The 13,199-nt window shown below is 38.0% G+C and overlaps 1 pseudogene; it reads right to left on the minus strand.

The window, feature by feature from the left end:
- Positions 1-394: 394 nt before the first annotated feature.
- Positions 395-2,233, minus strand: LOC121464213 (annotated as a pseudogene).
- Positions 2,234-13,199: the final 10,966 nt, after the last annotated feature.

Genomic DNA, 13,199 nt, shown 5'->3' on the forward strand with positions numbered 1-13,199 from the left:
AGAGGATGAGAGAATGAAATTTTTTTCTATATGTATACACATTCATAAGTGGCTCAATTAGATGGAAAGAGACCAGAGAAAATACTAAAGTTTTTACTGGAATTGATTTAGCTAATAATATTTTTTAATATTAGCTACGATATATTTTGTATCTGTTTCATACACAATACTTAACAAATATATTTTATTCTTCATACAACACCTAAAAAAGATACGTCTATCTTATTGCAAATGAAACAGATATGTTTGGATTCACTTAGAGAATTTAAGTGAATTCTTCAGAAATCACACAGGTTGTTAATTTAATTTGAACCAAATTCTAAATTCTTTAATTCTTTTTTTTTTTTTAAAAAAAAACAGGTTCATCTTTTTATTAGCCATGTTAACAAAACATTTAGTGAAAAAGACCAAAGTCCTTGTCAGCATCGGACTCCTTGGATTCTTCCTTCTTTGCTTTCACTTTCTTCTCCGTTGAGGCAGCAGCGGCAGAGATCAGGACTGCCTGCTGGTGTGGCTTCAGCTGCTGAAGCAGGCCCACCAGCCCCTACATAGCACATGAGGCTCTCAATGTTGACTTTGACCAGGGCCTTTGTAAATAAGCCAGGTCAGAAAGGTTCAACATTGACCAACTGATTTTTTTTTTTTTTTTTTTTTTTGGTTTTTCGAGACAGGGTTTCTCTGTGGCTTTGGAGCCTGTCCTGGAACTAGCTCTGTAGACCAGGCTGGTCTCGAACTCACAGAGATCCGTCTGCCTCTGCCTCCCTAGTGCTGGGATTAAAGGCGTGCGCCACCATCGCCCAGCGACCAACTGATTTTTATTAGTATTAGTAGTATCCCAAATAAATTTATGGAATTAAAAAATCAATTGAACAACTCAAATAATGCAACAGATTAACAGGCAATCACATGACATTTCATGACCGACAAAAGCCACAGTTGATCTCAAACTCACCAAACATGATCCGGTCTTGTTTCTATGACATATATAAATTAGTGATCAATCATAACATATTTTCTGTTTATTTTTTTATTTTTCTCATTATATGTATCAACCCCAGTTCCCCCTCCTCCCTTTTCCCCACTCCCCATCTTCTTCCTCATCCCACACCACATCTACTCCTCAGAGAAGGTAAAGACTCCCTTGGGGAGGCAGTGAAATCTGGTATACCAATTGAAGCAGGACCAAGACCCTCCCCCCTATATCAAGGCTGAGCAAGGTATTCTACCATAGGGAATGGGGTCCAAAAAGTCAGTTCATGCACCTGGGATAAGTCCTGGTCCCATTGCCAGGGTCTACTCCTCCAAACAGATCAAGCCACATAACTGTCACCCACATCAGAGGACCTAGTTCTGTTCCATGCAAATTCCCCAGCCGTCAGTCCAGAGTCTGTGAGCTTCCACTAGCTTGGGTCAATTGTCTCTGTGGTTTTCCCCATCATGATCTTGACCCCTATTGATCATATGATCCCTCTTCCTTCTTTTCAACTGAATTCCAGGATCTCAGTCTAGTGCTTGGCTGTGGGTCACTGCATCTGCTTCCATCAGTTCTTGATTGTAGGTTCCAGGATGACAATTAGAGTAGCCACTAATCTGATTACAGGGGCAGACCAGTTCAGACACCCACTATTGCTAGGAGTCTTACCTGGGGTCATCCTTGTGGATTCCTAGGAATTTCCCTAGTACCAGGTTTCTCCCTAACACCATAATGGTTGCCTCTATCAAGATATTTGTTTCATTGCTCTTCCTCTCCATCCCTTCTCCAACTTGGCCTTCTAGAGCCCTCATGATCCCATCCCCCATCCTCTCCCTTCTACCTCTCCTTCCAGTTTACCCAGGAGATCTAATGGATAAATAAAATGTGGTACATTTAGACAATGAGGTATCACTCAGTGGCAAAAAAAAATATGACATATTGAAATTTGCAAGCAAATCAATGGAACTAGAAAAAAAAAACCATCCTGAGTGAGCTATCCCAGACACAGAAAGACAAACACAGTATGAAATCACTTTTAAGTGGACAATCAGGCAACAATCCACAACCCCAGAGAAGCAAGTTAAAAAGGAGCACCCTAAAAGGCACATGCATGGATGGCCCCAGGAAGGGGAAATAGACACCAGCTGCTTTAATGATGGCATTGATCTTATCCTCTATGACAGCCACCTAGTGCAGGATGAGGGTGGAGCAGATGCAGATGAACTCAGAGACAGAGGCCACGTTCCAGTCTGCCCACATGGTGCTAATCCCTTGATTAAGTGAGGGTCTCACCCTAACATGGCCTTAGCTCCCTTTGAGGGACAGAGCACCTTGGCAGCAATTGAGGGAAGGCTCTAAATTCTTTAATTCTAAAGACTTCCATCATGCATCAATATCTTTGATAAAAGAAAAAATAATTGAGTGGATGACATTAAATAAGGTTTATTTGATAAAGTGCTTGTACTGCAAACACAAGGACCTGAGTTCAGACCTGTAAAAGCAGGCACAGTGGCAGGAATCTGTAACTTCAGAATAGGAGACATCAGATACAAGGAGCTCATTGGCTAGCCAGTCTAGCCAAATCAGTAAGGCCAGGTTCAATGACAGGCCTTGTCTCTAAAACATTGGTGGAGTGCCACCGAAAGAAAACCCTCTGCTATGAGCCTCTGGAATCCACATGCCTGTGCACGTACATGCGTGCACACACACATACACACATGCACACATGCCCACATGCATGCACACACACAATGAACAAGTACACACATACATTACACACGCTAACAGAATGAAAACAAATAAATTGAAATGATGCAAAGATCACTTCCAAATAGGAGAGTCATATATTTTCTTCTTTAGTCTTTATTTTAAACTGCTGTAAATGAAGTATAAAAGCTGCTTTTTCTGAACCTTTCACAAAGTTATAGAGAGGAAAATAAGGAAGTCCCCACAGAGTTGGTAAATTCCTGGAGTGATCGCTCTGAGGATGGCTTTAGCAGGTGCAAAGCATAATAACACATTTTGGTGTCTAGATCTGGATAGTTTCACAAAAGGATGGATGCAATTAAAAGCCCATAATGAGGCAAACTAGTCTCTAGACTTCAGAGAAACTCAGTGACCTACTGAGCCTGTAGACCTTTTTCTTACATAAATTCATGACATAATGTTGCTGTTGTCTTTTATTATATATGTATATATATATATATAGTTTTTCTTTTAGGTAAATTGTCAACAAAATAAGGCCTAGTATTTTGAGATTTTTAGGTTGGATATACACATTGGATGAACCACTCAGCTTTTCATGTCACATAAAAGCATTTGACTCCAATTGGGTATCATTTTTAATCCCAGGCTTTGGGAGGCTGAGGGAAAATAAAAATCACTAATTTAAGGACAGCTTTCATCACATAGAAATAAGGCATATAATTTCACAAGTGTGGCATTAACTAGATTTGTGTGTGTGTTTTCAAGACAAGGTTTCTATGTGAAACTAACCCTGGCTGTCCTAGAACTCACTCAACCAAGCCTAGGTTGGCCTTAGGCTCACAGAGATCCACGTTTCTGTTTCTCGAGTGCTGGCATTAAGGTATTATACAACACCACTGCCTGGCTAGATATATTTTCTTAAACCCATTTCTACATGTCTGCCGTTAGTGATACTGCATCATTGTCTTTCTCTTCATCCCTTTTCTCTATCCCAAGGGGGCAATGGATCCACCACTTATATAATTTATACGTACGTTTATAAACACATAGTTTACATGCGTTGTGTCAATATTTTAGATTTAATGCTGTTGTTTGAGCCAGGGTCTTACTAGCCTAAAACTCCCTCCTGAACACTGGAGTTACAGCCACCATACTTGGTTTTATTACTTTATTGTTTGTAACCTTTCAGGATAATTATCTTCACTTTATCCAGTGTTGTGTACCAATAGTTCATCAGTGGTTAAGTGTTTTTTTATTGCTAAGTATATATATTGTATATATTCACAATAGTTTATCAGTGTACCTACTGACCAACATTTAGGTTAATGCCATGGGTTCACTGCTGTATTGAATCTGCTGTAACTTTTCATACACATTACTGTATAGACAAAGAATCTCTTTTTGTTAAACACTTAGGAATTGTATAGCTGGGGTGTATTGTGTATGCATGCTTAGCTTGCTAATAAGCTACCAAGTACTGTACAATGTTGAACTGTTTTGTAGTCTCACCAATTATATGCAAAGAACATCAATAGTATTATTTTTTCCCCTCCAAGACAGGGTTTTCTGTGTAGTCCTGGCCATCCTGGAATTTGCTCTGCAAACCAGACTGGCCTTATACTCAGAGATCCACCTGCCTTCTTAGTGCTGGGATTAAGGTCGTGTGCTACCATGTCCAGCTAGTACCAGTATTCTTGTATGTTTTTGTTTATAGATAAAGATCTGTCCTTTTAACTTAAATATTCTGGTCTACTTATCATTTAAAAATAATATGGACAAGTTGAACAGCATGCTTTTGGGGGGGTGTTACTATAAAAAAAGTCAAAGTCAAAAGACTTTCTTGACTCTCATTTTATGATTCATGATTACATTATGTCTGATAATGCTATAATCATTTCTGTTTAGGTGTTCAGAGTTAAAATGACAATTTTAAGCAAAGAAAATGCTGGCTTATAGGAGATTTTATAGCTTAGTCACCCTTGATATCTTTCTTGTACAATTCTCCTATAATGTGTTAATCTGGTTGTATGTGCTTTTTATAATACTTTCGCTGTCATAAACATATTTTAAAAATAGCATTTTTATATTTTTGTATCAAAGGTTTTTGGCTGCTGTGGGATATTTGTACATTGAATGAAGATGTATTTGCTGTGATTTGTATAATTAAAAAGCTGAATTGGCAATAGTAGGAAGGGTTTAAGTAGGACTTCTGAGACAGACAGAGAGGGCTCTGAGAAGAGGAAAAGTAGAGACACCAGGAGACACGGAGAAAGGAAACAGGAAGTACAAGATGGAAGAAAGGTAAATGCCACGTGGGAGAACATAGATTAAAAATATGGGTTAACTTAAGTTCTAAGAGCTAGTTGAGACAAGCCTAAGCTAAGGACAAGCTTTCATAATTAATAATAATTCTTACTGTCACTATTTGGGAGCTGACTGGCAGGATAGAAAAATAATCAATACAGGTTATATAAATGAATCTGTTTCCTTTTATGTTTAAATTTGATATCCTCATTTCCCTCTTTTTTTAAAAAAAACATAATTTCATTATTGATTCTCCAGGAATTTTACATCATGCACCCCAACCCTGTTCATTTCCCTGTCCCCTTATATTGTCCCCTCAATCCTGTAGTATCCCCAAAAGAAAATTTAATAACTCAAACCAAATGAAAGCAAGCAAACAAAACAACAACAACAAAAACCAAAATGAAAAACAAAACAAAAATATCTTTGATTCTCCCTCTTTTCTACCTCTCCAATGCCTCTTTATTCGTGGTGGCATTAGGAGTCATGATACATTACATAGTATACATTTTTGTCCAATCAGCTTTATTAGCAAATGCTTATGGCAAAGAGTCATTGGTCTGGTTCAAGGCCTCTGGGTTCTGGTACACCATCATCACTAGATCCTCACTGAAACTTTTCTGGGATACCACGTGGCTGCCCTGAGTCATGGTGATCCTAAGGGTATCGATCCCCAGGACCAATCACTCTATGAGTTCCAACAGGTCCTAGATAAGATAGGTTTTAGGGTGGTGTGGGTGTAGGGGAGGTAGCTCTGCCCCCTCGCCTGAGGAGGGTGGGCCCCAATGGCTCAGACTGACTAACTCAACTACCACCCAGGCCCACAGCTAGGCCGTGGGTTGGTCCAGTTTTAATTCTTTTGATGATTTATCTAGATTCATTTGAATTTTTAGTGTACGTGATCACATTGTCTGCAAATGACATCCTATACCTTCTTTCTTTTTCACATTATAATGAATTGATTGTAAATACTTTTTTTCCAGAAACATTTTTAAAGCTCTCTTCAGTGTTAGTGAAGCAATCCTATGACATATTTCCCAAACACCAGAAGTCTCATTTAAATGTTTAATATGAGTATAAATGCGAGCAAGTAGTTGATTTAACTGAGTTCTGCCTTTCTCATCTGAGAATAGAGATAATAAAAGTATTTAGTGACCCACTTTACTAGAAAGCTGTGAATGTCAAATTAAATAAAATATACAGAATATGTTCTAAATGTTTTATAAATCAGAGATTAAATTATGTACTTGTTATGGAGAAGACATGTTATGCTATTAGATAGTATTGTTTTAAGGGAACTATTTATTGAACATGCTTATAAATTACTAGTAGAGTGTATAAGAGCAGGTTTTGTTCTGTGATATATTCAGTCTGGTAGAAGAAAATGTAGCATTAAAAATTAATGTAATAAAGAGAAAATTGTAACAGTTTCACCAGTAAAATACAAAACATTTAAGAAAATAAGTCATGCTTATACTATACTTCATCTCAGCCAGAAGGTTCAGAAGCGATAAAGCTGTATTTATGAATGTATAACTATGTGTTAGGATGTTGAGAAAAATACATTGCCTTGGTTTAGAAGTCAATTTACATAAAAGCCTGAAATGCAAAGTCTTGTCACTACAAATGGCCCATAGAGCACACTGGTCACCATTGCACTTGCATTTTCATAATCTATAGAAATTCTAAGAAAGCCAGATAACATATCTGTGGTAGTTTTCTTTATATTTCTTTTTTTAAATAGAAGAACATACAGCTACATAGAGTTGCGTAGAACTGTGAATTATAGCAAGTTTTGAATTACTCATCAGACTAGTCATCAAGAAATGGTGGTGATCTTTGAAGTAAGACTTGCATTCTGATCACTGATCATTCACTCCTCTTGATCAAAGGCAAACCAGTTATCAAAGGAAGAAAGAAAGAAAAAAGAAGAAAGAAAAACTAGGTCAAAGGTGAAAAACAAAACGAAGAACAAATTGAAAGAAAGCATCTCTCATTTTTTAGTTCGTTAGCTTATTGTGTATTACCTAAAAAACATTGAAAATGTCTCACTATTGCAAAATTCCATGAGTTATACCAGTTTTTTATGTATATGGATCCACAAGGAGAATTTAAAATGACTACATTAGTGAATTAAAAATTTTTATTTCTCAGTCAAGTGGAAGGTGTACTTCATAATAGAAAAGCAGGATTTTTTTTTTCTGCGCTAGTCACACTCAGAATCAGCAAATACGTTTATTTTTCAACTACTGTTTTATGTTCATAAAATGTGAATAAACTAATTCAACAACAGCTTCAAGGAAGAGGAGTCTGTTGCCTGCGGAGGAGTTAACTGTCAGCATCTGAGCTGTGCAGAGTCGTATGTAGTGTGGCTTGGACGGTGACTTCTTAGGCTTCTGGATCAGCTAGGACTTCATCTTTCTAAAGTAGGTTTAGCGATTCCTAAATAAAGAATTAATGTAACCAAACTCCAAAGTCTTGAACATTTTAGGTCTTCTATGTTATTTCTTCCAACTTAATGTAATCTGCTGCTTAGTCTTCATTTTACTTTTCTCCTGGTGTCTGTTGGCGTTTCTGTCTCACTGTTTGGTCCACTTTGGGTGGTGTTCAGGGTTCTTGTCTTTTTCTTCTCATTGGCATCTTTCTGCTGGGCACAGCAAACAGTGGGCTCAGATTTTTTAGAATCGTTCCAGCTCTGTTAAGTTTAGCCCTCAGTTAGTTTCAACTACAGACCAACCATCACATGTGAATGTTTTTATGCCAATAACTTTTCTAATTATAATTCCTTGGACCCCTTCAGGCTCTGTCCCATATCCTTATGAAGATATGTTTTCCTTTCATTATGACTTTTAGTCTTTTGACCTCTTAATATTTCTTAATGGTTTCTGTTCAATGCCTTTTTTTCCACCAATCTTTCTGTTTTGAAATTTTTCTAGCTCTTAAACTGTGAAAACTAGGCATCCATAAACTGTCCCAGACACCGTGGATTTGAACCATCTTCATATCTCTTCAGTTACAATTAAAAAATAAAATATTGTTATGTTTCCCTGTAATCAGTTTTGTTTTATTAACACAATGTACCGATTCTATTGCTATTTCTTCCTCATTACAGAACTTATCTGACAACCCAAAAAGCCAGAAGCAAATTCTCAGAATTCACCTGGTATCTAATTTACAACCTTCTGTGACATTTAACATATGATGGTTTAGGATGAAGTTACTTTTATACCTGTAGGTGATCCTGCTCCTATTTTTAAAATTTAAGGTAATGTCTTAATTTCTTTTAGAAGTCCAAGTGTCTCGGCCAGTTCCTTAAATACTGTTCAATATATATTTGTTGAATAGATGAACAAATTAATTAAAAGACACTACAAAAGGCTGAGTGTTGGGAGCCGGAGTAAGGGTGCTGAGCAATATGGCTGACATAACACTATTTTTGTAAGTAAAACAATTGAAGCTTAAAGAGGGCAAAGGGTTTCTTGGGGTCACATCACAAATTAGGAACAGAATTAAAAGGGAAGCACAGAGGCCCCGAGGTTCCACTCTGCTGCTTGGTCACCGCAGCTTCCTTTCAGCTTTCAGTCATGGCTCTCCGAGATTGAAAGAAAGATTCACTTACGGAGAATGGTGCATTTAATGTGACAGGCAATGAGTGTCTGGACCCGTAACATTTCCATATGCTCTCAACAAGATATGCTGTGCTCAGCATCTTTGTTTTTCATCTTTTCCCACTCCACCTTTCAGGCTAAAATACAACCCTCATTTCAATTTAGCCTCACAACCATGAGGATGTTTGGAGATTACCGATGCAAGACACATAATATTCGGCAAGTGCCACAAAAGAAAGGTGTTACATAAACACAAAACATGATTATCTCCGCCACTAGCAACAGGACAAGGTTCTGACACACAGTTCACAGGCTGTGGAGCCTCCAGCAAATGATGTACATTCCTGCCTGCCATCTATACGGATTAAAGTGGGGAAGATTTCCCTTGGGATAGCTGGATCGTTTATTCCACTTAAGTGTTTTCTTTTGGGAGGTGTTAGAGAGAGAGGGTTTGAAGTGAGATTAATTTTAGATTAAAACAAGCATAGGAAACTGAACAAGAAAATATGTATAAAGGGTTAAAATTAATATAAAATTGTGCTCTTTTAGGTCTTTTGCTAGCATTTCTTTTGGGGCACAGAATTGTTTTCTAAAACGAAATATTGGATTTGGTTGGAGATGTAAAATAAAGAAAGATTAGGAGAACGCGTGAAAGAAGGGACTTCAGAGCTCATTTTAAGAAACATTTCAAATCAATCATACCTTTAATCTTTACACATTATTCACCTTGACACATCATATTAATATTCGTATTACAAGGCATTCCATTAAAAAACCAGAGGTTTTTTTTTTCTTTTAATTTTTCAAGACAGGTTTCCATGATGTCGCTTTGCTGTCATGGAACTTGCTCTGTAGGCAAAGTTGGCCTTGAACTCACAGAGATCCTCCTGCTTCTGCCTCCTGAGTGCTGGGATTAAATGTGTGTGTGCCACGACCGCCAGGCATACTACAGTTTTATAAAAATTTTGCCCATAGTCACCAAGAAGTCTACACCAGATTTTTATGTTCTAATGATTCTAAATCATTAAAAAATTCAGGAAAGCACTATCATCATTGCTTTAAAGGAGTAATGTTTGAGGCCAGTATATGTCAATGATATCATGGTATGTGCTAATTATATTACAAGGAAGTCCTCAGATATCCAGTTACCAAGATAGTCTCATGATGACTTCATGATCTCCACTGAGTAAGCTCCCCTGCATATGCTTCTATTTGGACAGCCACTAATAAGCACAGATTCTGGGCATCTGGACTGTTTTTGATGATGCTCTCAGCTATGTAGAAGTGAGGTGCATTTGCATTACACCATGGATAGCAGCATCTTCCCTGCACATTTACAAGACTGCAACAAATTCCCTTTTAACTACTGCAAGTGCACCAAATGCTAAGAACGCCCATGCCACTCATGACGTGCTCACATCTGGAGACCTTTCAGATGCTAAGAACGGGCATGCCACTCATGTTGTGCTCATATCTGGAGACCTTTCAGAACTCTTTCACCATCATCTGCCAAAGGAAACTGCAACTCTTTACTCTGGACAGGTACCCTTAGAATAAAAGAGGGAAGACAAGGGGACTTTGTCCCTCAAATTTCTGAGCAAATAGAGGTCTAAGAGAGCAGTTTCTTATGAAGTTATTCTCTGTAGCAGCTAACCACTACCCGAAGCACAGCTATTTTTACCACACACCAGATCTTAAAAAGTCGATAACCTCTTCCCAATGTGATTCTTAGCATCCATTCACTGATACGCAGTCCACACTAGAGAGAAGTTTCTCAGAGTGAGCAATTCTCTACACAAACATAAAAGGGTAAATTATTAGTACGGGGGTGGGAGGAGGCCAGTTCCCAATTGGGAATTTTATCACACAAATTCCTGATCCGCTTAGGACAGCAAATAACCTATCAAAGCAGAATAAACACAAACCAATGGGCACACAATTTTCAGTAATTACAAACGTGGAACTTAAAATGTATGCGCATATATTTTCACACATATTTACATGTAACAAAAAGTCTGGGTCAACAGGTGTTGCTAAAGCTTTAAGATTTTTTCATCTTCAATATTCTTCCTTGGTCGAAGGTTTGTGGCAGTGATGAAAGAAATCAGAATCAGTTTCGTGTGAAAGTGCTCAAGGGGCAAATACGAACACAGGTACAGAGAACTAAGGGTGTTAGGCTGGGGATAGATGAGAATTGAATAATATTGCTTAATTTTTCTCAGCTTTTTCAGAACCAAAACCAAACCAAAAACCCAAACCCAAACTGAAACCAACCTACCAAACAAAACCTCTTGAGGACACACACCATATGTTGTAATCCTTTCATAACCACTGTCAAATAAAACGAAAGATAAAAGGGCCCTTTCTGTTTTTACTTTAAAGAAAATGCACAGTGCAGCAAGAAGGTATTGAGCTGTGGCTTCTTGGGAGAAACAAAAACTGGGTCGTGAAATGAGGCCTCCAGCAGCTGAGTCTCTGTGTGAGGTCTGCCCATGACCAGCAGGGTGTGCTCAAACTGAGCAGTTCGCTTTCAGTCTCCTGACCCCACAGTCAAACCTGTCCAGCTTCATCCTGTCACCCACATCACAAATCATTTGTTCGCTTGTAACTATGTGGCACCGCTTCACACAGAAACTCCTTCCCTTCTCAAAGAAGATGGTATGTTGAGGGCTGTGTGGAAAAACTCATGGATTCCATGCCCACATAGCTTTGAACTCCTGAAAGTCTATTTCACTGGGAATGTTTCTAAACAGTGTTTTCCAGTTTTGTGTTGAAATACCATCAGGTTTCATTGCATCTATGGCTTGTACAAGATATTTAGATACATCCTGAACTAGTTTTTGTGCTTCTTCATCCACATCCCAACCAAAATTTTCCATCCAGGTTACTATGATAACCATTTTTATAGTGATGTCCGGATGACCACATCAACAATATCAATTTCTTACAAAGGCTATCTCTCTGTAATACCATGGTAAATGATTTCATGCACTGAGGTACAACAAGACTTTGAGAAAATATCATAATTCAGGGGAGAAGGATAGTAATTTATGGCAATGCATGCTAAGTACACAGCACAGTTGATTTCTTCAGTAGTTATGTATTCCTGGTACCATTAACTGGGTGTGGTGGTTTGAATAGGGACCATAGGCTCATATATTTGAATGCTTGGGCATTAGGGAGTAGTAGTACTTAAAGGAAGTACTTGATGAAGAAGTGTGGCATTGTTGGAATAGACATGACTTCGCTGGAGAAAGTGCGTCACTTGGAATAGGCTTTGGGATTTCAAATGCCCAAGCCAAGCAAGTCTAGTTGTTCTGTCCTCCTTTCTGCTTTCTTCTGATCCGGATATAGAACTCCAGGCTAGCTTTCCAACACTGCGACTGCCTGCATGCCACCATGCTTCCTATAGTCATGATAATGGATTACAAGCCTCTGAAACTGTAAGCTAGTCCCAATTAATTTTTTTTTGTTTTTCTTTCTGTTTTCTTTAGTAAGAGTTGCTATGATCATGGTGTCTCTTCACAGCAATGGAATATTGACTAAGACACTGGGCCAAGCACTCATGGCCGGGTAAGTCAACAGGCCTTAGTGGAGAACTTACTGCTAAGATTCTGTTAAGTGAGAGCAGTATAAGTACTGCCTGATAAGTACTTTGATGTATACCCATAGACTAATGCTGCACTCAAGTCTTATTAGGTCATCTTTTTGCAGTAGATGGTGAGGAATACAGAGACCCACATAGGTCAACATGCTGATATTTACAGACTGTAGAGTGTTCAGTTGCAAATGGGATGTCTATATTATTCATTCCCTCCTTCAAGGCTGAGAGACCATCATAGCAGTCAAGGCCGAAAGACTGTAAGAGTCAGATGTAATGAATGAACATAGTGAAGCTGTTTTCTGGACACAACAGGGCTGTTGCAACCATGTATAAGCAGTTATTGTAACTCTCTGTGATCAGGCTGACCTTGAACTTAAGCCTCCCGAGTGCTTGAATTAAAGGTGTGTGCCACCATGACCTGGTAGAATACTTTTTCTTATCCTTTTACACTAAGTTGGTATCTGTTATTGACAGTGACATGGTTTTTGAAGTTAGCAGAAAGATAGAACCTGTTTGTCAATACAATCTCTTCAATTGTGCTCTTTTTTTTTGGAGGGAATCAAAACAATATTTAGAATTATTATTGAATAATATTTATTATTAATTCCATTTATTTTGTTGTGATGGTGCTACTGTTTTATTAGACCTCTTTTGACTAACTATTCAGGGATTATTTATTCCTTGTCTCCTCTTGGGTCTAATCTTTCCTTCATACTGAAACATTCCTTCAAATGTGTTCTGTAGAGACAGAAGACCATTAAATTCCTTAAATCTGTTTTTATTATAAAACTTTTTCTATATTGCTCTGATTATGACTCATAGTTTTACTGAGTACAGTAGTCTGATCTGGCATCTCCAGTCTTTCAGAACTTGTAGAACATCTATCCAAGCTTTACTGACTTTCAAGTCTCCAATACAGAGTTAGGCATTTTTCTTATAGGCCTGCCTTTATATTTGGCTTGGTCTTTTTCTCTTGCAGCTTTAATATCTTTTCTTTGTTCTC

This window comes from Microtus oregoni, unplaced genomic scaffold, assembly GCF_018167655.1.
Source record: "Microtus oregoni isolate MIOR12 unplaced genomic scaffold, Mior012 000028F_ref0000031, whole genome shotgun sequence".
NCBI lineage: Eukaryota > Metazoa > Chordata > Mammalia > Rodentia > Cricetidae > Microtus > Microtus oregoni.